This window comes from Tenrec ecaudatus, chromosome 2 (assembly GCF_050624435.1).
Source record: "Tenrec ecaudatus isolate mTenEca1 chromosome 2, mTenEca1.hap1, whole genome shotgun sequence".
In the NCBI taxonomy this organism is placed as follows: Eukaryota; Metazoa; Chordata; class Mammalia; order Afrosoricida; family Tenrecidae; genus Tenrec; species Tenrec ecaudatus.
In genome coordinates, this window is record NC_134531.1 from 130,305,939 (window position 1) to 130,331,985 (window position 26,047).

A 26,047-nucleotide genomic window follows, 5' to 3' on the forward strand; every position below is an offset into this window, starting at 1 on the left:
TTTTAAAATATCAAAAGCATTTAATTTTTCTTTTGTTCCAATTTACTTTTTAATTTATTTTTAATCGTTGATATTGATATGTTTGTAGTTTTATTGACATATCCTACACATTCCAATATATCCATTCACATAAAATTCTGTTATTCAATAATGGATGGTGAAGACACTTTTAAAGAGTGTTATATATACATCATCAGCATCAGTTCTAGTGTTCCCTCTCCTCTCCCACATTCATTGTTTCTTTCCCAATTCCCCTTACTGTCCCCACCCCAATCTCCGATAAACCCTTGCATCAGTTATTATCTCTATTCATCTATTTCTTCTGGGTTTCATAAACTGGTAAACCTAACATAAACATAAAAACATAAACAAAATGAGCAGAAAGAATAAAGTAATAATAATCATATGAATATAAAAATAAAGAGTTCAAAAGACAACCAACAATGTTTTTAAAAGCCCGAGAAGAATTTTCTGTCATGGAACTAGTGTGAATGTTTATGCCCAGAGCAAGTTTAGGTTTTCTCAAAGGGAGATAGACGCCAAAATAGTTTGAGTCACGAGAATCAAGTTTACAACAGTAACCTGACTAATAAACTTGATTACTAGTGATAATGAAGCTGCTCAACCCCTCGCCTGTGCGCTCAGGGTCTGCTGGAGGTTTAATCTGAGCACACTCTACAGATGGATTTGGGGCTCCCACCAGCCACCCTAGCCTTCTACAAATGAAGTGGTCATAATTTAATACTTTCCCCTTTTTCACGTTTGTATTGTGTTATTGTCAACTTTGGATCACACAGGCCGGTGTGCATCTTCTGTGTAGGCATAGTTGATACCTTGCTTAGATGGCTACTTGTTTGAATAGAAGCCTTTAAGACCCCATGTATTATTCCAATGGATAGCCAGGCACCATCTACTTTCTTCTCCACACTTTGTTGTAGCAGCCTAAGGTTCAATGATCTTTTCTTGAAGACAAGGATCCAGCAGAGCCATGTAATAAGAACTAACTCATTTTGAAAGGGACTAGAATTAAGTGGGAGCCCAGGAGCCATCTGCTTGTCCACAGGATATGAACAACTCTAGCCTGCTTGTTAGTCATGTTGTGACAGAAACAAAACCCCAGCAAGGACAACATCCAAAAAAAAAAAAAAAAAACACCAAAGACAAAAAATGAAAATGGGGGAAAAAAACAAATGGCATCTTGATTTTCATAATATGCAATCAATATCAAAAGTCCATGTTTCGTAAGAGGTCATGGAGAACACATTCAACAGAACGATTAAAGCCCAGACTGAACTGGGCTGAAGAGAAAAAAATAACCTATTGGCACAAATAAACAAAAATATCAGGCTCTTTTCTAGAGATTCTTCCATGTACAGAGAACTTTTTTCTTCAAATTAAACACAGCTATATTTTGTATTTCCTTTTATTTGGAATTATATGCTGATATACAGATAAGTCACAGGATAATAGTGTTAAGGAAAAAGAGTACCAAAAACCAAAACAGAACGAAGTCATAACAACCTGATTCATTTCCCTTTTCGCAGCGTCCACAGGCACCTCATTTGCGCAGAGAGACTGCGCCTCACATCCTGAGTAAAAGCAATCAGAGCGATTAGTCTGGTCATTTTGGCTAATTTTAAAACCACTGTATCAAATGAAGACTACTGATAACTACCTATATTGCACAGCAAGAAAATCAAGGTCAAACACGACAGCTTGGACATTAAATAAGATTCAGCACCCAAGTAGCTGCTAATAGGGCAAACTTTGGCTTAACAGTAAAAAGTTTACTAGAAAACATGCTCCCGGGCCAGTTATTCCCACACTCCACTGGGAAAAGTTTATGTACCGCAGCACCATGCCATGCACTTGCAAGATATAACCCATTGACTCCACTTCCTGGTGTCCACTCAGAGTGACAGGCTTGCCCACCCTGCACTCCTCACCCAACTTCTTCCCAATGTCGTGGGACTTAGTGCATCAGAGTTTATCATTACAAATCCAGACATCTAGATACATCCTTTTCTATTATCCTGAAATTCAGCAAAATAATTCACAAAAGAGGGCATTTATGAAGGACAAAATTATGTCATGTTAATACTTTGTAAGTATTATATATCTGTATATATAAGCCATATAAATATTAGCGTACATTTTTCATGTGTTATATATTAACATATAAGCCTTGCTAACATTAACATATATTCTGCATGTGGTATATATCTATATGTCCATTAATATATAAACCATGTAAAATATTACCCTATCTTTTGCATGGACTATCTATCCATCTAAATTATATATGCTTATATATATATGTGTGTGTGTGTGTGTGTGTGTGTGTGTGTGTGTGTGTGAGACTGATGTTGATAATCTCATCTGGAATGAAAGGAAAAGGTCTCCTGGGCCCTGACTTCACAGAATCACCAGTCTTTCAAGCTGTCGCCATTTCATGATGTGTTTTAGATTAACGATACTGAATTGATAAGAGTTAGTATAGGTCGATGATGCGACCTTCCTCGTAAATATACCTAGAAGAGGCACTAAGGTTAGAAGAGGGTTAGTAATGACTGGGTTAAGATGTTGTCGTGTGAAGCCAACATTTTCTACAGCTGTTTCTTTTCGGTGTATCTCTGCCTTCCCCACCCCCACTCACTTTTTAGAAAGATCACCAGCCTTATGAAAAATAGTTACACTACCAGAAGTAAACACTAGAAAGTCTCTAATGCACCGGCCTCACTCCCTAGGTAGTTCATCCAGGTTGAACTTATCACTGATCCACCTTAAAGAAACTCCTTTATGTGACAGCATCTTTTAAAGCAGTAATGATTCCACGGGACTTCAATCAAGAAGGCTCAATAAGCAGACACACTACTCAGAGCTTCTAAAACAAAGACATAAGCAACCAAATAAACGTGATAAACTTGGAACCATACATGACCCTCAGAGAGAAGAATCGAGAGGGGATTAAATACCCACTACAAAATGTACAATGAAATCGGCAAAGGAGAAGACAGATGGAACAGGTGGGTTGTGATCTGGCCTGACACAGAGTGGTCATTTTGAACATTTGCAACCCAAATCCTCTAAGACAGTAAACTGGTAATCTGCTTCTTTTTATCCAGAAAAAGCATAAATGCAAAGGCCCGTAGCTGGCCCCAGAAAAAGTTCAATCTTCCCCTACCCCTTGCTCCCCACACCCTCTTGTTGGCCACAGCATGGACAACCCCTATACTCAGCCACCCAATGCCTGGGGACATCTCGGCCCTCCCGCCCCTATTCTTCTCAAGCTGCAATTGGAGCCATGCCTCCGTACACATCATCACCAAGTCTGCAGGTGTGTGAAAGCCACCTCATTAGATAAGCAGAGCAGTGTGCTTCCTAGCTCACAGAATGTGGAAAGCTGAGGCAGGCAAAAAGCTGGTGTGGTAGTTACAGAATCTGGTGTCAACTTGAGCATATTAAGAGTGAAGGGGTGGAGTTTACTCAGTCAATCAGGTTGCAGCTTGACGTCATTTGGAGGCACTACGGAGATCGATAGCTCACTGGAGGCCAGACCGGCTCTCTCTTTGCTTCATATTCCTGTCAACAAGCCACATAGTGCTACAGTGGGATGAGAGCCTTGGAACTGGAGCAGCAACCGAGAGACCCATGACAGTGCTGAGATGCTTCCACCGCCAGAGGATCCATAAGTCTTTCCACCCACTGTCCTGTGATCTTCCTGCACTCAGCATCATTGGATGTGTTGCCTGACTGAAAAGATAATGATACACTGGTATTGGGCATATGGGCTGATATCGGACTGAGGGACTTGATCTGGACTGGGCTGGGTTGTTTTCTTAACATACAATTACTCTTCATATAACACTCTTTTGTATACACATGAATGTCTCTGGGTTTGCTTGTCTAGTCAACCCAGACAAACACAGCTGGCTTTCGGAATGGGGTGCCCTTTGGGTGTTTATTAGCACTACAGGGACTTTGTAACCCTTTCCCAAGCAGGGCAGAGACCAAGGGGCCATGTTTCTGAGAACCTGAGAACCCGAGAGAGATGTGCAGATTGGCATTACTGATAAAAGGAGCAGCAGGCAAATAAACCATATCATTTACAGTTTATTTTGTAATCAGCTAACCTCCCTAATAAACCCCATGATCGTACATCTTGTTTAGGGGTCCTGTGCAGTCACTGCAACCCATCATGAAATGTAGCAAAGATGTAGAGTGCCACCAGAGGGATGGTTGGTATCAAAATAAAGTCAAAAGGCTTGGAGGGTGGACACATGTGTGACCTACACCTCGTAAGAATCAGCTTTAGGTACAACAGGGCAAAACACTGCCCAGTCCTGTGCCGTCCTCACAATGACCAGCTTGTTCCGTTTGTCATGACTACGGTGCTAACCTATCACACTAAGAGTCCCGCTTGCCCTCACTGGCCCTCCACCTCAAGAATGATGTCGTCCTCTTGCAGTTTATCTTTCCTAAAGAAGTGTCCAAAGTCTGTAAATTGTAATCTGTGTAATTTTTATTGGGTAATTTATGGAAGTAGCTTACCAGTCTGACCAATTCTGGAGGCTGTGCTGGAATTTATCCACCAGAAATAACCCAGATAATATTTTATACCAATGCCAGCACATCCCAGCAACATCCAAGTCACACAGTGTGATGAAATGATAGACAGGTGATGGATAAGAGTCAGACGAAGTCACATAAAGAAAGCAAATCTGTTGAATAAGAACAATTTCTAGGTTCTTAGAAAATTAACGGGACAAGCAGATAATAAATAGCAGCTAATACACAGGTTAATGGTAGAAAAGCAATGGAGGATGGGAGCGTGCGGAAAGATGGAAAATGTGAACCCATCTAGAGGCAGCAGGCACTCTATTGTAATCACATGGAAACACAGGCCTATTGTTGGCTCAATTTTTAAAGAATAAAATCCAAATATTTGCATGCTGTCTCCTGACTTTAAAATGGTTGCAATGATTTTTAAACACTGAAGGAGAGAGAGAGAGAGAGAGAGAGAGAGAGAGAGAGCATTTTCAGACCTTTACCAGGAATGAATCCTACTGGTTAGTGACGTAAAGTCAGTCTTGGTCATATGATTTCCAATCCTTTCAGTTTTGAAGAAGAGCATATTGCCACCTTATAAAATAAATTCTGTTATCTCTGTCTGTGACAAGACTGACCAGCACATGTGTTATGACATTTTTATTTCTGTTGTAGAATGTGAAGCTCACATTGCATTTCTTCCATACACTCTTCTAAATTTCACTTAGAATCAATAGTAGGAGGTTTCCACGAGTGTCTAATATTAAATATAAAGACTACAACAAAATAACAACAGGAAACAGATTCAAGTGAAACCAATATCTGATGTGGACTGAATTACTACTACTCTCCCAAAATAAGTGTTGTAGAACCTAATTTCCATGCTTGTGGTTATTACCCCATTTATGATCAATTTGGCTTTGTTATGTTACTAATATAAGAGTAGTGTAGGGTTTATTTTCATTCAGTATATTTGAAGATATGTACAAAGCAAAACCAAATTCACTGTCATAGAATTGATTCCGACTCGTCGCAACCCTCTAGAAGAGGTAGAAGAGCCCCTGTGAGTTTCCGAGACTGTCACTCCACATGGAAGCAGAAAGACTCATCTTTCTCCTTCGTAACAGGTTATGGTTTCTGACAGGTAAACTTGCAGTTAGTAACCCAATGCATAACCACTATCCATTATGTATAAAAGAGATTAAGCAACCAAAGATGTGCAAGCAGAGACGGGGACAGCGAGAAGCCAAGCCATGTGAAGACTGACAGGAGCACGGGGTCACGAGCAAAGAGCCTTGCTCCAGAGATAACGAAGAAAGGAAGCCTTTCCCTACAGCCACCGTCCGACGTTTAAATGTCTAGTCTCCTCGTTGCAATCTTGAAAGGATCCATGGTCCACAGCAAATGAAGTAGGAAGCATCAAGGGAAGTTGGAAAGAATGCACAGAGTGATTGTACCAAAAAGAACCAGGCGACGTTCCACCACTTCAGGGGCCACATACGAGCAAGAACCAATGGTACAGAAGGAAGAAACTGATGCTGCACTGAAAGCATTAGGCAAAAACAAGGCTCCAGAAATTGATGGAATGCCAATTGAAATGTTTCAGCAAGCAGATGAAGCACGGGAAGCACTACTGATCTATGTCAGAAAATTCAGAAGACAGCTGTTTGACCAACTGGCTGAAAGAAGTCCATATTTGTGGCCATTCTAAAGAAATATGACCCGCCAGAATGCTCAAATTATAGAACAATATCATTGATATCATATGCAAGTAAAATTTTGCTCACGGTGATCCAACAATGGTTACAGCAGTACATGGATAAAGAACTGTCAGAAACTCAGATTGGATTCAGAAGAGAATATGGAATAGTGATATCATTGATAATATCGGATTGGAAGCAGAGAATACCAGAAATATAATTACTTGTGTTTTATTGACAGTTTTCAAGGCATTCAACTGTGTGAACCATAATAAACTGTGAAAATACTTTGCAGAATGGGAATTCCAGACCACTTCATTGTGCTTATAAGGAATTTGTACAGGGATCAAAAGACAGTTGAGTGAACAGAACAAGGGTTTGCTGCATGGTTTAAGATCAGGAAAGGGGTGAATCAGGGTTGTATCCTTTCATTGTGTTTGTTCAATTTATATGTTGAGCAAATAATCAGAGAATCTGGTTTATATGAGGAAAAATGTGCCAGCAGGATTGGTGGAAGACTATTAACAACCTGTGATATGCAGATGATACTTGTTAAAAGTAGGGAAGACTTAAAGCACTTGCTAATGAAGATCAGCGATTGCCATCTCAGTATGAATTACAACTCAATGTAAAGAAATCCAAAATCTTCACAACTGGACCAATAGGTAATATCATGAAAAGATTGAAGTTGTCAAGGATTTTGTTTTTCTTGGTTCCACAATTGATACTTGTGGTAGTTCTATAATCATTTGTCAATTTGGAGGATTAAGAGTGAAGGGGTGGAGTCTAGACTGTCAAACAGGTCTCTGTGTGGGCATGGTCTTCTCTTGAGGATTCTGGGAACTCCAATATTCCTCCTTGGAGGTGGGAAACACTCTCTCTCTGCTCAGTCCAGGCAAGGCATCATCATTGACCAGCTACATGGATTCAGGCTGATGTGGAGACCCCTGCCAGCACTGAGATGCTTAAAATGCCACTGGACCCACAAGACTTCCCAACCACTGGCCTGTGATTGTCCTGCATTCAGCATCATTGCATGTGCTTCCTGAGTCTGAAGGGAAACTTATGGATTAGTATTGGACATATGGGCTAATATCAGACTTAAGGACTTGATCTGTACTGGGCTGGGATGTTTTTCTCAATATTCAATCGCCATTGTATATAAAGCTCTTTCTTACACACATGAGTGTCCATAAATTTGTTTCTCTAGTCTACCCAGACTAACCCAATACTCATGAAAGCAGCAGTCAAGAGCTCAAAAGACAGCAGTGCTTTGGGCAACTCTGCTGCACAAGATCTCTTTAGAATATTGAAAAACAAGGACATTACTCTGAATATTAAGATGTGTCTTACCCAAGCCAGAGCACTTACCATTGCCTCATATTCATGTGAACGTTGGACATTGAATTAGGACGACGGAAGAAGAATTATGGTGATAGACAAGAGTACTGAAAACATTATGGACCACGATGTAAAGGAGAAACCAAACTGTTTTGGAAGAAGTATGGCCGGAGTGCTTCTCGGAGGCAAGACTTCCTCCTACATACTTTGAACATGGTGTCAGGAGTCCCTGGAGAGGACATTAGACTTGGTAGAGTGGAGGGGCGGTGAAAGAGGTGAAGGTCCTCAAGGAGCTTATTTAACACCAGGCTGCAACCATGAGCTCAGATGTGAAAAGTGATGTGAGGATGGTGCGGGACTGCGCAGTGTTTCCGTCTGTTGCACCGAGGGTCGCTGTGGGTGGGGATGGATTCCATGACACCAACAACAGCAGTCTCCTAAACTGTGGAAAGTCCATTTGTTTGTCAAAGGCACCCAAGGGCAGCGTTTCTGTTATGGCAACATTCGTAATCTAAGCCAGAAATTGCTATGGAAGACTGAGAAAATATTTAACAATGTAACAGCAGTTTTGGAATATGTTAATAGGTAGATTCTGGAAGAGTTTTAAGATGCCTAATAACAAATTATAGAGTATTTTGAGGAGGTTATTGGTAGAATTATGGACAGGAAAGGAAATTCTGGTGATAGTTCAGAAGGAAGGAAGTAGAGCCCTAGAGAGAACGTTTATATCCTTTTAAAGAATGCATACAGAATGTGGATGTTAAATGTGGATCTGTTGAGGTTTTAGAAGAAAACAATGAACATGTGATTTAAAATTGGGGGGAAGGTGATGCTGCTTATGCACCGGCAAAGAATTTATCTGAATTACGCTCAGATATTTGGTGGAAGGCAGAACATGTATGAGGAGGTTTATTCCATCTTTCCATAAACTTTCTGAAGCCCTTATTATGTGATTAACTGAAAGATCTGACTGATGAGATTTTTATTCCAGACTGTAAAGGGCCACATGATTTCTTCTTGCCACAGATAATAAAATGCTGGAGGAGAGAGGTAAGCATCGAAATGAATTGTGCACAGGAGAAAAATAAGGTTGTCTATTCCTTTAAAGATTCAAAGTCTCAGAACCCCAAAGTGACAGCTCGCCTCAGCCCTTTAGGGTCACTGAGAGTCAGAGTTTACTCGCCAGCAGGGGGCTTAGTTTGAGTGTCTGGTGGTGCTTGGGTTAGACATTGGGCTGCTAATATCAAGGTTGGTGATTCCAATCCACCAGCCTCTGCAAGAAAGCATGGCGCTTTGAGAATCCCTATGTAAGGTCACTCAGAATCAGAATGCACTTTATTTTCTGGGTTTGGGATTCTTATTTGTTACTATTTTTTTCTATTTTATATTGTTTGGATTATACTCTTGTTAGTTTGTTTCAAGCTCTCTTATTTGTAACCCATCAATGTCTGTCATTTTGTTTCGCTGCAGTTGCATGTGTGTGGCTGGAAAGCTGGGAATTTATGCCCCCAGTGTTTCAAATATTAGCATCATCACTGAGGTAGTTTATTGTGCCAACCTGGCTGATAAACACAAATGGGGCTAATTGAAGGGCAGAGGGATAAATGGTTCAATGAGCCTCACCTTTCTAGTTCTCAGGTCTCTTGCTTTGTGATGGTCGCACCAGGGTGCAGCTGCCTTAGCAGTTCCCTGCTTCAGCTTTCAAGGCTCACTTCCTGCAAGACATCCCCGAGGAGGAGTCGCATGGACCTACCCTGATGCAGCCCTGGGTACTGGAGCACCCGTGTGGAGACCCATGCCAGCGCTGAGATGTTTACACATTCACTGACTCAGCTTTCCTCCTGCAGTCGACATTGTTGTGACTGTTTTGTGAGATGGAGGAGGACTTTATGGACTGGTGTTGGACACATGGGTTAATGTTGGACTTGTGGGCTTGGGCAGCACTGGGTTGGGATGTTTTCTTGATGTTCACTTAACCTTTATATAAAACTCTCTCTTATACATGGGTTTCTGTGGATTTGTTTCTCTAAATTACGCAGACTACTACAGTTGCCCAAGGTGGAATGGTTTTAGAGGCACTTCCAGACTAAAGCAGACTGAAAAAACAGATCTAGCAATACACTTCCAAAAGTTAGCCAAGGAAAACCTAAGGATCATAATGACATATTGCTGAAAATACTGTTAAAAGATGTGCCCTTTCCATTCTAATTAGAGGGGTGTGGCAGGGGTGGGGCATGGAGCAGGAGTAGGTTAGGAGACACTCCAAATACACAGTTGTCAAAACAATAGATTCAGACACACTGGTGATGGCAATGAAGGCATGGGACTGGGCAATATTTCATTCAGATAGAATTGAGTCAATAGCGGCTAACAAGCTTATAGAAATCTCTCTTGATAGACTGCTGAACTGTTGCTAACTCTGCAGAGTGACTGCCAGCCTTCTGTCCTCCTGGTGGAAATGGTATGTTTGATTAAATCAGGTAAACATTCACAGTGCATCATTAGCCTCGGGACTGGCTTAGGGTAGCATTTTTCTCTGATGGCCTTGTTGTCTACCACAAAGTTTCTCCCTGTGTCAGAGAAGAGAAATTGGAGTGAAGATACACTGTGCACAGAAACAACAACAATGCTTGCATACTAAAGGGAACACACAATGATAGAGTCAGGAAGCATCTCGGCGAAGCTGTTTACCATGCGTATTGCCATTTGACGGCACAAAGATTGAAGTTATTGTCTTAATGTAAGATTACTAAATAATGCATCCCATAAAAGAAAGACAATGTACTGGCCATAAAATGTGTGTAACTGCAACAGCATTCATACTTATTTAATGACACTTTAGAATCACGTGGTAATTAAAATGAAGTAGGAATTTTTAAAAGGCAAGAGGAATTCAGCAGCACCAGTGTATAAATGGAAGCATCCCCTGTGTTTTCCAAGCACATAAAGAAGTAAGTTTCATATGTTATTTTCTTCTTTCTTTCTTTCTTTCTTGGCCCACCGGGAACAACGCAATTTTGATTCCTCAGTATTCCCACTTCTGATTGCGCACAGGGCTCAGTATCAGCTGTCTTTAGTGCAATACATCAACCTTGCAACGCTGAGTTCTGAAAGACATTCACACATCTGATGGGCTGGTGTGCTGAACCCGTCTGAATTGGTGCTGCAGCTGCTGTTTGCTCGTTGGTGTGTCATGCTGTGAGTGCTGTACACTTTGCCAGAGCAGCTCCCGGCTTCTTGTTGTTGTTGTTGTTGTTAAACACGCAGCAATTCTTCACACATACACACAGAAAAAAATGGTCATGCTCCATTAGTGTCCCTGTGTCTTGGAAGGCCATAAACTCAATTCTTTTATGCACAAGTATATATGCAAAGTCCAGTATATTTGAATATGTACATGGATTAGAATGCAGCAAGCCAAATATCCAGTCATAATCTCATAAAACTAAACCAACAGTTTTCATCTGTTATTGGGCACAGAAAGTGACAAACATGCTAATCTCAAAACTCTGGAGGGGTGAAAACTGCTCCAAATTGCTGGAATCTGGTTCGGGGTTTCTCTTGCTATGGAGAAGACATGAAGCTTTATGCTCAGACTCTGTAAAGCTTTGGTTCAGGAGAAACACAAGCATATGTAATTCAGAATGATCCAGAACAAAGCAGTCTTGATATTAAATAAATTAAGTTTCAATTCAAGTTGAGAAAAGGAATAAATCCCCCCACCTCAGGTCCTTGCTGCTCCCAAACTTTTCACAAACCAGCTTCCCAGGGGTAGGTGTGGCAGCTTCCTGGCTGTATGGTGTGTGCAATCACCCAAGGCCTCACCTTCTAGGCACCTGTGATTGCTTTAGTCCTCTGCTGACACCATTCAGAGATTCTTAATCATTTATGATCACGGGCCCTGACTTTTTGTTTTTCAAATTATATATTTGGCTCTGGGTTCGGGAAGCATTGAAGGGCCAGCGGTAGCAGGCAGAAGGAATTACTCTGGTATTTCAAGCCGCAAGTGCATGTTATCTTTAGAATCAAAATTCCATTCATGAAACAAACACTAAAGGAAGGCTAGAAATAAAAGGGGAAGGGGGCAACAGGAAAGGAAGAGGGAATCAAGAAGGGCAGGAAAACCCAATGATGGACCTTTTGAAGTCCTATCGTTTCAGAGTCCCTAAGGGATGGCCAGCAGACATTCTGTTGGGCACAGGAATTCTTTGAACAAACTGATGGCAGTGAAACACCTTGTGGTATGGATTTCGTCATCACTGAAGTGACGCTACATGCCAGTGTCTTAAAGACTATGACACTAAATTCCTTTTTATGTAGCCGTTTCTTAGGACATTATACACAATAAATGCATGTGCAATTATTTTTAGAAAATTCAAGGAAAATTGGGAAATACAGGGGAATATCTATGGAGTGTCTTCTGCTTATGTGGAATCAGGCAGTGAACTTGGTGAGATCCCGGTGCAGAGGCTGCGTCCTGTGTCTCGACAGCCGCGGAGTGGGGGATGTGGGGCTGCAGGCACGTAGGCCGTAGAGTCTTCCTGTTAGTTGTACACCGCTCCAAGGATCATAGGGATGTCATTTACATAATGCAAATCAGTTTTCTGTGTCAAGCTCTCCCCCAAACATGCAGAAGCAATTATCTAGGCAGGTATGATGACTGGTGGAGGACAGACAAATCAGGGCTTCCGTAAGGAGTATGTTGAATCAATGCGGCGCACTGTTCACCCAGGGCTGAGAAAACCCCTCATAAAGTAACAGCATTTGTAAAGGTTAATCAATTCAGCTAATTGTCAATGCTCTCAATTGTCAGTCCCGAAGCAGTCCCTTCTCTTTGTAGCTAGTAATTTACTGTGGGATGCAGCAGCCCTGATGCAGGCAGCAGAGGAAGAGGGAAGCAGTCGAATTTCTCATTACTCTCTCTATGTTGTGCACGGTCGGTGTCTGTAAATGTCAATATATTTACCACAGGGAGATAGCCTTTTTCCCTACTACCACGACGTTGCCCCCTTCCTTATACACAAAACAAAGTAAGAGCCTAATTATCTTAGTCTAGGCAGATGGAAAGGAAATCAGGATATTGATCTTTGGGGCAATATCTCAAGGCTCTGCATATAACTAATAAGCTGGGCAGTTAAAGGGATGGTCTGTCATTGAGTGTGCTAAGAAAAAGACATCTTACTCGATGCACAAAAATTGACTCGAGAAGAATGAAGATTCCTTATCTTCCTCCCTCCTGTTGGCTTCTATTTTCCGTGGTGTCTGCAGAGATTTGAGAAATAGAAGCGAATCACGCCGGTTAGGAAAACATCGAGGTACTTCTATCCTGGATGACTACCGAATCTGGCAGTGAAAGCAAAGCAGCCACTTGAATGGAAGGAAGCGCTGGGCCTCTTCCACGGCTGCAGGAGCAGCGCCAGCTGGATGTGCAGGCCACGCAGGAAGCCCTCGCTGGTCATCGTGAGTTGGGATCGACTGGATGACAGTGAGCATAAAGCCGTAGTGCCGCTGCGGGATCAGTGCTGGGCTGATCACTTCTAGGGGGCTGGTTCAAGCTAAGCAGCCACTTTGTGCCCATAAAGTTCTACAGATTCTGAAAGCTTATACTTGGTTACAATGAGTCAAAATTCACTCAGTGGCAGGGGTAGGAGTGGAGGTTGGAGTCCACCTGGGCCACTTTGGAAGGAAGGCTACATGACACACCTGCAAACATGAACCACATTTCTCACTTTCGCTCAGTGGAATCCAACTCACTGTGACTCCATATAGGGTCGCAGAGGATTTGTAAGTCTTCATGGGAGCAGACGGCCTCCTCACTCTCTCTCAGAAAGCCTGTGAGTGTGCACCACTGGCATTGAGAATGGCAGTCCAGTGCTTACTAGACAGCCACTCCCGGGTTCCAGTCAACAGTTGCCAGTCATCAAAAATCCTAGAAAGCACACAATCCATGTGGGCTTGTCGTGGATTGGAGTCAACTTGATGGCAACTACTTCAAAGATTTTATTTGTTTTTAGTATTGTGTATTTGGGGGACACACATACAATTTGTTGTTTATAAAACAGAACAGTCTGATAGAGCATAAATGACAAACTATGCTGAGATTGTCACAAAACTATCTCACATAAGTGATTCTGCCCTCAATTGTGTATATGCACATTACATTATATTTCAGTCTTGTTTCCCTGTAATTACAAAAAGTGAATCATTTATAATTAGAAACTGTGCTAAGATAGAGTCTTTCTCAGGGAATTATTAAAGAAATAAAAAATAAAGACCTAAACTATTTCAATATTTAAGTCCACTGGTAGTAGTTTTAGCAAAGTGTAGAAGAGCAGCTTCCATTCAACCATTTATTATACCTTAGGATTCAATGACATATATCGTTGATCATTCAACATCGAAACATGAATTGCTAAAATAAGCAGTGGATGTTTGTTTGCTTCCTTTTGCACCTCAGTAAATGGGAATGTCAGTAAAAAGTGGTAAGACATTGAGGCTTAGTAAAATTTGGTAATGCAGGAAGGATCAGAATATATTATGTAAGTTCTAAACCTTTAACACTATTTATAAAAGCAAATCTTTATCTTTCATGTATTCTGTTAGTATTAGCAATAAAAAAATAACAAAATTCTAATGAAACACCTGCGTTCTTTTCAAATCATTTTACATTTTAGTTACTGTGAGAGTGAAGGGGTGGAGTCTAGTCTGTCAATCAGGTCATAGCCAATGAAACCTCTTTGTGGACATGGCCTTCTCTTGAGGCTTATGGGAACTCCTGTGTTCTGCCTTAGAGATGGGACACACTCTCTCTCTGCTCACAACCTGGCTGAGTGCAGACATTACAGCTGACAAAGACACATGGAGATAGTCTGATTGCAGCCAGAGCCTCAGAGCTGGAGAAGCCATATGGAGACCCCTGCCAGCATTGAGATGCTTACAATGCCACTGGATCCACAAGACTTCCCACCTACTGGCCTGTAGTCATCCTTCATTTGGTGTCATTGCATGTGTTTTGTGAGCATAAAGAAGACTTGATAGATTGGTATTGGACATGTGGGTTACTATTGGACTTATGGACTTGATCTGGACTGGGATGGGATGCTTTCTTAATGTACAATTACTCTTTATATAAAGCTCTTTCTTATACACATATTATTGTCTCTGGATTCATTTCTCTGGTCAACCCAGACTAACATAGGTACCTTGCAGTTGAACAAAATAAATGTAACCATGTTGGCTGAATGGGAATAAAACATAACATAGGGGTTTCATAGCTGGGACATCACAACATGCTATCCTAGAGATGTAGGATGATATTGGATCTGTCTAGGAAGGTAGCATGTTTGCAATCAAACTGACTGATGCATCGGAATGACAATGATAAACAATCAGAAAGCAAAATCCAAGTGTTTATACTGAGTGAAACCATTGGTTTAAAAGAGGATTTCAGTCCTTAATGAAAACTATTTTATTTCTGCAGGAGTAAAATTAAAAACATGCTAGATATTCCTTTGAAGGCAAAAAAAAGTAACTAGTCAGGAATTGCCACAAACTACCATACTCAGAAAAGTAAGTGAAAGAAAGATCTCTTTAACAATAAAACATCAGCTGTAATAACTCTTGCTGCATCCTTACCTTCAATTTCTAAGATAACATTTCTTTCACATATCAATGTTATTTGCCAGATTTCAGGGGAAAAAATCTTGATATCTTTGAAGATGCTAAGTATGGAAAGCTGAGTCCTCTAAATGCAATTGTTCGCCTTAAAGGAATTGAAATGCTTGCTGGAGCTTCAGAAACTCTGGCCAGAAGAGTGAGCAAAGTTAACACAACAAGCGCCGCAGGACCCTATTAACTCATTTTGCTCATTGAGTGTTCCCGAACATTTAGTGACTCCATCCCCATATATATTCATTCAAAAGCCCACATGCCCTGATATGCATAATGTCATTTTCTTTCCAGAGGATAAATTTTTATATCAGTTTAATAATTTATTGAAGTTATACTGGAGTATTGCTCAACTTGCTTCTAAATTAAAACACTTATTACAAAACTTTGAAGCACTCTCACAATTTTAGATTGCTGTGCACATACCAATTTAAAATTATGGGCACAGTTTTATAAGCACTTGAATTTGAAGGTGATCAGAGACCTGAACATGTGCAATATAGAGTAATTTTAAATTATTAGAGTACTTCACATTTTTTATAAGCTCTTCAGATTGGAAGTGATCGGGTTCTAACATCTGAGCTTGTGCAGAGCAAAGTGAAGTACTTATCAGTATGAGGAGATACACTCTATTAAATCAAACTACTTTAATAGTTTTAAAATGATATACAGTGAGCATGCTCAGATCTTCAAATGCACTTTTGAATTAAAAATATTTTTCACTTCTAACCCACAAAAGACACTTACGTGATGAAACAGCAATTTACCCTTTCAATTTTCAACATCAAACTGCCCTCTATTAGAGTGGTTTTCTCTTTGTAAAAACAAACTCTAGACTATTAAATATATATATTTGTTCTTTTATTAGACAGGTGAAATGCATCATGCCATCACAACCTAACAGTATTTGAAATTTTTTCCATTGTAGAACAAAGTTGTTTAGTATACTGTGTTTGTAGATTTGATACATTTACATGGACAGTAATGAGAAACTAACAAAGGGGCACCAGAAAAGAGAAAGACCTTCCAAGTTGGATTGACACGGTGGCTGCAATAATAGCCTCCGGCATGAGCACACTTGGGAGAATGGGGCAGGGAGAGGCAATGTTTTGTTCTGCTATTCAAGGGTCACTGTGACTCACTGGCTCCTAACAACAACACTACCTTAAGAAAGTTGTTAGACCCTTTGCTGTTCCTCTGGCCATGTCATTATTTGTTTATTGCTCCCCTCCCCTCACCCCCCTCTTCCAACCTCCATCCCCATCCCACCCCCAGAACAGTTTGTCTGCACCTGTTGCTGCCTCCTTGTGATTGTTTATCCTGCCTATCCTATTTAGAGAGACACCAAGAGAGATTGAGAGAGAGAGAGAGAGAGAAATCGAGAGAGAGAGAGAGAGAGAGAGAGAGAGAGAGAGAGAGAGAGACTATACAAATAGTTCCAAGTCTAACAGTTGTCTAGCCCAGAGGAGATGAGTATCGCTCTGTTGAATAGTGAGCAGGCCCTGTTATGCCCCATCAGTCCAATCCCCTTTTCTTTCAGGGATCCAGATCCCAGGACTCAATTACCCAGCAGCACATATACCCTTTTAGTGCTCAGCATTCACGTTCAAGGGGCATGCCTTCCACAACACCCCATTGCTCTTCCTGAAGTCAAGGATGGAGTGGTCTAGTGCCCCACCCTCCCATTCCATTTCAGTGAATATCCCCCAGCCTTCAGAGGAGGTATCAAGTGGTGCCCACGCCCTGCCTCCCAGTCAGAAATCTATGTGTCTATATTTATAGGTTTAGTATTAAGGTGGCAGAAGGACAATGGGCCTCTACTCAAGTACTCCCTCAATGCATGAATACTTTCTTCTATTAAATTGACATTCTATGATGCTCACCCTCCCTACACAACCCCTGAAGACAAAGCGGGTGAACAAGCAAATGTGGTGAAGAAAGCTGATGGTGATCTGCTATCAAAAGATATAGCATTTGGGGTCTTAAAGGCTTGAAGATAAACAAGCGGCCATCTAGCTCAGAAGCAACAAAGCCCACATGGAAGAACACACCAGCCTGTGTGATCACATGATTCCGAGGGGAACAGTTATCATGTATCAAAGAACAAAAAATCATATCATTGGGTGCACACCTCCATGATACGATCGCTGAGGACAAACGGGTGCATAAGCAAATGTGATGAAGAAAGCTGATGGTGACTGGCTAACAAAAGAGATAGTGTCTGGGGTCTTAAAGGCTTGAAGATATACAAGCAGCCATCTAGCTCAGAAGCAACAAAGCCCACATGGAAGAAGCACACCATCCTGTGTGATCACAAGGTGTCAAAGGGATCAGGTATAAGGCATCATCAGAAAAAAAAAATCTTACCATAGTGAATGAAGGGGCAAGTACAGAGTGGAGACCCAAAGCCCATTTGTTGGCCACTGGAAATCCCCTTGTAGAGGAGTCTAGGGGAGGAGATGAGTCAGTCAGGGTGAAATGTAGCACCAATGAAGAATACAGCTTTCCTCCAGTTCCTAAATGCTTCCTCCGCCACGCCACGCCGCCCCCCCCCCCCAAACTACCATGACCCGAATTCTACCTTGCAAGTCTGGATAGAGCAGAGGATGTACACTGGTGCAGATAGGAGCTTGAGGCACAGGGAAACCAGGGTGGATGATACCTTCAGGACTAGGGGTGTGAGTGGTGATATTGGGAGGGTAGACGGTGAGTGGGTTGGAAAGAGGGAACCGATTACAAGGATGTACATGTGACCTCCTCCCTGGGGGATGGACAACAGAAAAGGAGGTGAAGGGAGACGTCAGACAGGGCAAGATATGACAAAATAATAATTTATAAATTATCAAGGGCTCATGAGAGAGGGGGGAGTGGGGAGGGGGGAAAAGAGGACCTGATGCAAAGGGCTTAAGTGGAGAGTAAATGCTTTGAAATTGATGAGGGCAATGAATGTACAGATGTGCTTTCCACAATTGATACAAGTATGGATTGTGATAAGAGTTGTATGAGTCCCTAATAAAATGTTTTGTTTTTTTAAAACAAAGAAGTCTACAATGGGAGATTCCTCAGGGACATCTTGTCTTTGCTCCCCTGGCTGGTCTGTTAAGCTCCCCTTTTGCTTTGCCCCCATGTGGGTATGTGGGTATGTCAGACAGGCCTGCTGTCGCACACTGCAACTTCAGTGCTGTCCTCTCTAGCTTTGTAGTCTCGGGAGGTCTCAGGAGGAGGTACCATTTCTCCAGCCAGGCCAGCCCTGCAGTCTTCACTCTAAAGGAACTGCTTTGAGCAAGAACTTCACCCTCAAGCCTCACAGCAAAATGGGGTCAGCTCTCTCTCTCTCTCCCTTTCCTGTGAAGGCAGAGACAATGGCCTCTCCTTGGGTGGATTAGTGCCCTGTACTCACTTAGCCATCTTTGTTCTTACCCCACCCTTCTGCAGGCCACAGAGACAGACGAGAAGCAGGAATGGAAGATGTTATCTGCATGTTTTTCATTTAAATTTTTTCTCTCTCTTTTTTAAGTGTGTATGCAACATTGTGCTTAGTCTGGCTCTTGCAATGGTATCTGGTCCTCAGCCCGGAGTGTGATAGGTACACTTTCCCCTATATTTGCTCTGTTGTCTGAAATTACCTCAGTGGTCTCATGTTGTACTCATCCTTTTGGGCTTGGCCAACTTCACCCAGCATAATATCCTCCAACTCTTTCCATGAGACTAGCTGTCTCATTGTTTCATCACTGTTTGCAAAGATTCTAAAATTAATGGTGAAGAGGATGTAGCATTCCAAGTTGTGTTTGATCAATTGAAATGTATCTGAGAGGAATTACTGAGAGGTGAATGACAGGTAAACATGATAGTAGGGTGAAAAGAAATAAAAAAGAAAAAGAGGAAAGAATAAGAATGTAAAAATTATATCTATACAGGTAAGAATACAGATATACATATATGTAAATTTATAAAGATAGGGGTATTGGTCTCTATATGTACATATAATCTGTATACAAATACAAAAGGAAGCAAACTGACTTTAGACCTCTACTTAAATCTTACCTCAGTTCAAGAAAGGCTGTTCTGATAAGGTGGCAATATGTGAGACCCACCTTCCCTAAATAATCCCTGAAGACAAAATGGTGCATAAACAAATGTGGTGAAGAAAGCTTATGGTGCCCAGGTATTAAAACATGTAGCATCTGGGGTCTTAAAGGCTTGAAGTTAAGCAAGTGGCCATCTAGCATGGAAGCAACAACACCCACATGGAAGAAGCATACTAGCCTATGTGACTAAGGGAATAAGTATCAGAAATTCAAAAGTAAGCAATCAAATTCATGTGAAGGAGTGTAGACCAAGTGGAGACCCAAAGCTCACCTGTAAGATATCTGGACAGTCCCTCACAGAAGGGTCACATGGAAGGGATGAGGTATCCAGGGTTCCATATAGCACTGACGCAATGATAACTATCCTCTAGTTCTTTGATCTTGCCTCTCCTTACTATTATGGTCTTGGTTTAAATGCTTTAACCTTGTGGGACATATGTATGTGTGTGTTTATAATTAAAGTTGTTCAATGCATGAAATCCAAGCTAGAGAAACCCTTGAGAAACAGAAATGAGAGTAATGATTCCCTGAGTGTGTGGGAAGAGAAAGGGGGAGGGGAAAGGGGAAAAGATCAAGGATAGCAATGGTGACTGTGTAGCCCCACCCAAATGGAACAAATAACAGCATTGTAGGGGAACGGATACAGTCGAAGCTGTAAAATAGGGCAAAAAGTAAATTAATAAATAATAATTATCATCATATATTATATAATAATAAGGGTTTGGGGGGACAGGTAGTGTGGGAGAGGGAGGGGATAAAGGAGTGCAGATATCAAAGAGTTTAAGAAGAAAAAAATGTTTTGAAAATGATGGTGGCAGAAATTATACAATTATCCTTGATCTAATTGAAAATATAGATTGTTATCATATCTGTAAAAGCGCCCATTGAAATGAAAAAAAAATCAAAAACACAAAGAAAGCTTTCAAATTTAAATGAATAGTTAATTGTCTTTTAGAAGTATAAAACTCTATCCCAGTGAGATTACGCATTATTCTTCATAGTAAAAACACTTTTTTGCCACATGAGAAAAAAGCGTGTAGATCTATGACATCTTGTAAATGAAACACGTGCTTTGAATAGCATGCTCCCACCCTCAGTTTAAAGAGAGGGTAGCATATCCAAAGCATGGCCCTGGCTAAAATAAATATACATTTGGAAAAATACAGCTCACAGATAATTCACACCAGCTATGTGAGTGTTTTGCTCCTGTGGAATCTTACTTACACTTCATATAACAAAATTAAGGGTTAAAAATCAGGTCTGGATTAATAATTTATATAATGAACAATATTATTAATCTATTTAAAAGGTTTCTAGTCATCTTATATGAGGATGATCCCATTTACAATATACTTAATGTAATTATTAAGAGGCTGATCATATTGCATCAGGACTGGGTGACAAAAATTATTTTGGTATTTTGCTTTATAACATAATGACAAATCAAATAAAAAATAGAAACTTATGGAATTGCCTTAAAAGCTTGATAAAATTGCTTTCTGCTCATGTGTTGGAAGTAGAAGCCTTGCATTTTTTTCCTCCCGTCTTTCTCTCTGCAAAAATCGTATTCATCTGAATTCTAATTAGAGTTAAACTTGATCTGAAAGTAATCATTGAGGACCCCCTTGTTCTTTGAAAGTAGTTTGCATTTTATCCTATAGGAGAATTGATCCTCACTAATGTGTTTATAATGTACAAGCGAATTGGAGCGGTTTCCAAAAGCAATTTGCCACCAGTGGAAAGTGTGCTTTAGCTGTTGTTAGGTTCTCATCGGGGAATAGGACAACAAAGTGCACAGGCACTGCTCTATTACAATGTCCTTCTGGCTTGCGACAAAGCTGCCAGGATCACTTCATCTTACACTGCTGATGCCGACTGCAAATTAAAGTCTCCTAGGGACATGGGAGGGCGATAGTAATGTCTTTAAAAGGGTTTGTTCTCTAAAGCAAGTTCTTTCATTGAGAGACATGCCAAGGGCACCCCGAAATCAAAGTAGACATATTTTAAGCATTGTTGCAATGATTTTTTAAAGTTTATTTAACATGCTAGGCTCAGCACACTAATAATTAAACAGGAGAATCTGATTCTATAATCCTTCGGGGAGAAAACGTGGGATTCTGGAGTTTGGATTATCAACTCAATAGCCCAAAAGTCGTTACCATCAAGTCAGTTCTGACTCATAGCGACCTTATAGGACCGAGCAGAAAGAAGTGCCCCCAGTGAATGTCCAAATCTGTAACTCTTTACTGGAGTAGACGGCCTGCTTTTTCTCTAGCTGAGTGGTTGATGGTTTCAAACTCTAACCACCTATAACCAACATATAACCCACTGTGGCACCGGGGCTCTGAAGGCAGAGTAATATTTCTCAAAGCTCTGAATATCCCCGCAAAGTCATGGCTGTAAAAGTATGAAATGTGAGAGTGACAGTGAGAATGATGTCTACTCAGTAGAATTTTAATTTTAATATATTTACATGTATAATAAAATGAGGGGGTAGCTTCATGAAAATAGTTGTTTTGTTTCTTTTTACTGTTATATTGGGATTTGGGTTAAAGTTTACAGAGGAAAGGGTTTTCTATTTAAACAACTCACACACATTTGGCTTTGTGATATTGATGGCAATAGGCTGTGTAGCTCTTCCCAATTCTTCCCTGTTTATCATTTCCATTCATCTTCCCTCCTCAACCCCTCCTGCCTTCTAAGCATTCTGCCTGAGTGAAGGCTTCCCTTTGGAACCCCCAGGGTTGACCCTTCTAAGGAGCACAATCCTATCCCTGATACTATTGGCTGCCTCATAGGCCTGTCATTGAGCTAAAGGTGAGCCATTTGGATGAATTGCCTTCCAGCCCATAGACTCGGGCATTCTGCCAGTTTCTATGAAACCAGTAAGTCTGGTTGTCTATAGTATTTTGAGTTTTAGCCAACATTTTACCTCATGATGAAACAACAAAAATCTGAACTTTTTCAAAAAAAGAGGAACCGAGTTGTGCTCTAACAAGCACATTGAATACATTGAAAAATTATATTCTTGTTAGTAACAAAAGGATTTTGAATCCTATAAGATGTGCATTTGTCTTTTCCTTATGCTGAAACAATAATTTTTGTAGTAAATGGCCAATAAAGCTTTCACAAAAAAACAAAAAAAATTCGCTTTCAAAAGAGTAAAATAAGACTGGCCTAATAATACAAATGTACTATATTTAGATTGTCCGCATGCACAAAATGGGATAAACAACCTCACTAAAATTTTGTAAAAGTACACAATTCCCCCCACCCAAATTCAATAAATGGCTATGTAAACCATCTCTATTATGCCTGAACCAAAAATTATTTTTCAACAACTAAAATAAATTATCATGAGCCACAAATTAGAAGGAAGAAATCAGTTGGTTTTGTGAATGAATTGAGGTATAGACAGTAGAAGAAATGAAAAAGTTGGGTACCGAGAGTAGAGGAAATAAAATAATTCTAAGGCTTCTGGTGTCTAGAAACAGATGATAACTTGGAGTAGCTCCATGACATTGTTTTCTTTCTGTAGGATGTGGTTTGAGGGGAACCTTCTAGAGGAGAGTTTGCTACAATTAAAAGGTCAGTTAAGCAATTACAATAAAATGAATTTCAAAATCAATGTGATCAATGTGGCTATCTAGAACTAAGTGGCTATTAGGTAGAAAGCAACAATGAATTTGTAAGACAAACATCAAAGAAAGTATTTAGATGGATATATCATGTTCATACAACTTGGATGGTGCAAACATAATGAAACATAATATATTTGGTGCAAAATATATCATGTTCACCCAACTTGGATGGTGCAAACATAATGGCCGTGCTTTGGTTTGTCTTTATATTTCACTGTGTAATCTTGACTTTTAAGACCCTTGTGTGAAGGGAAAAGGAACGCACTCCTGTGTGCGGCACTGACTTTGCTGCTGAAGCCAGAGAGATGATTCTTTACAAAGCCTTAGCACCGACAGCATGAAGACCAAGGTGCACCTCTCAGAAAAAAAAAAGTTTCAAATTCCTCTGCATGTTCTCACAACAGCACCTCGTGACACTCACAGGAGTGTGTTTAATGCTATTTTATCTAGGACCATTGCTAAAAATAACAAACGACAACAAAATACTGTCATCAACACGGTGGCCGCTTTAAGTAAACCTTTACGAGTATTAGGAAATGTCTTTTAGCTCCCAGTGCCTGTGGTATAAACTAATTAATTAAGTGCAAGAGCATGTTTGGCCAATTTGTGTGGGTCTGACCATTTTTTTTAACCAAACCAAGTCTTTTGAGAATTGAATTCCATTTGCTTTAGAAAGGGGGAAAAAAATGACTTTCCGGCTCAAAGGAAATAATGCTCAGGGGTCTTACACATCAAATAGTCCTTAGAAAACAACATTCTGATGAGTTAAGTGTAAATTAATTAGAAACATACAGAGTTTCCCCCTGGCTATCCACATGGGTTTTAAAGTTGAAGAAAGAGTGTTTGACAAAGTATGTTTGGGTTTTTATGACCACAAAGCATGGCAAAATAGTTCAAGATGTTTCTGCACAAGAAGGAAATTTGGTTCCTCTCTGTGATTTTTCCAAACAAATATCTAACGAACTTCTATTAAAGAACATTGGGACTCAGATGAGAATCTCCATTCTGAGTATATCACGTATATCTCAGAGCAGATTTTTCCATTTGAAGCTATCAAGTCATTATAAATTGAGTCCAACTTCACAGTGCTTCATCAAGGTGAAACAAGTCAAGTAAGGACAAAGCATGGTCACGGCACATCTCTTCTGCATGAGTTGGAGAAGAGCACTCCTGTGCGGAGCACGGAGGTCCTGCAACCTTGGACTGGCAGTCTCCTGTTATGAACAAGTTCCATGCCTAGGTGTGTCTTTGAGAATTTGTCCATAAATTGGACGAGGCACATATGGTTCTCATTCAGCCTTACTTTATCACAAAGCTGGAAAGCTTTGCAATGATTTAAGTGACATGTGCAGCAAGTGAAGGTGATTGAGATGAAGAATGTGTTATGAGGAGGAGTCAGTTTAATTATTTTAAAGTGAGGGAAATTTTGCATAATATTAAAAGATAAGTAGGAGTTATCCATAAGTCATAAACCATATCCAGGGTTATGTTCATAACCCTGGACTGTCTATATAACATGACCGTGATCTCCCTGAATAATACAATTATAAGAATTCAGTCTAGCTAATCTGTTTGTATGTCTATCAACTGCTTTTTCAAAGGAACTAACAAAGCAAGGTAGACATTTTAAAAAGTAATGTTAGTAAACTATTGCAAGGAATGTATATAGAAAATAATTTACTTGTTCTATAACTATAAAATATATATTTTAATATCATCATTAACTCTATGTCAGGGTTCATAGAGTTATAAAGCAGTACAAATGTATTATAGATGGGTTGGCTATATGGTACCAAAAGTACTGTCACTATCATCTCCAGAGTAAATATCTCCAAGCCTTTGTTGTTAATTACCATCAAATTGTATTATATGTATTATAGATGGGTTGGCTATATGGCACCCAATGTACTGTCATTATCATCTCCAGCGTAAATATCTCCAAACCTTTGTTGTTAATTGCCATCAAATTGGCTTTGATTCACAGTTAGCTTATGTTTAACATAATAAAATGTTGCCCACTCCTGTGTAAATTCCATGATTACTGATACATGTGAGGCTATTGTTTGACCATTGTGTCAATCTATCTCATTGCGGGTTTCCCTGACTTTCACTGACCTTATAATATACAAAGCATGATGTGTGAGGTAGTTAGTTTATTGCACCAACCTGGCCGATGAACACATGTGGGATTAATTGAAGGGTGGAGAGATAAATGTTTTGGCGAGCCTCACCTTTATTGTCTCTTGCTCTTAGATCATCGGACCAGTGGGTGACTGCCTTGCTTGTTCTGTGCCTGAATTTGAAAGCTACACTACCTGTGGGACACCTAACCCGAGGACTGTGTCACTGTAATTAGAGGTTCCTTCAAGACCTGCTTCGCCACACCATTGGGATATAAATCTCTTGAGCTGGGGACTGTTGGACCCTGTCATCTGGCTGACTGTTGCTGACCTGCCTTGCTGTTTGCTGCCTGTGCCTGGATACCCTGAATTGCTCTACAGAGGACTACACGGTGGCCCACAAGACTTGAAGGTATGCCTGTTTCTCACAGCTGTCTCATGGGAGCAAGTTGCACTGAGCCTTTTGTGCTGCTTTATAATTTAATTAACTGTTTATTTCTTATGATATACATCTATCTATCTGTATAAATATACCGTATATACTATTGTATAAGCTGAGTTTTTCAGCACAAAAATGTGCTGAAAAACGGGTTTGGCTTATACACGGGTCAGTCGTACCCCAGCGAGGTGTAACATCTTGCTGGCCCCCCACCCCCCAGGTAACAGGACGAGCGCCTGTTATCTCGCAGGTGATTGCTGTTTCTCCGCTGTTCATTCAAAGTCCCGCTGACACTGCAGGGCTTTGAATGGTTGTTTACTCACATCTAACCAATCAGAGCCACCCTATGACGTGTATCTTTGAATAAGCCTGTTAAAGACCGTGTGCAAAGAATGTGGCATGAATGGATGTCATCTGGTCAAGCCCGACTAACAAAAGGAGGAAATCTCATGAAGCCTGACATAGAGTTAATAGCAAAGTGGGTTTGAGATGCATGGGAAGA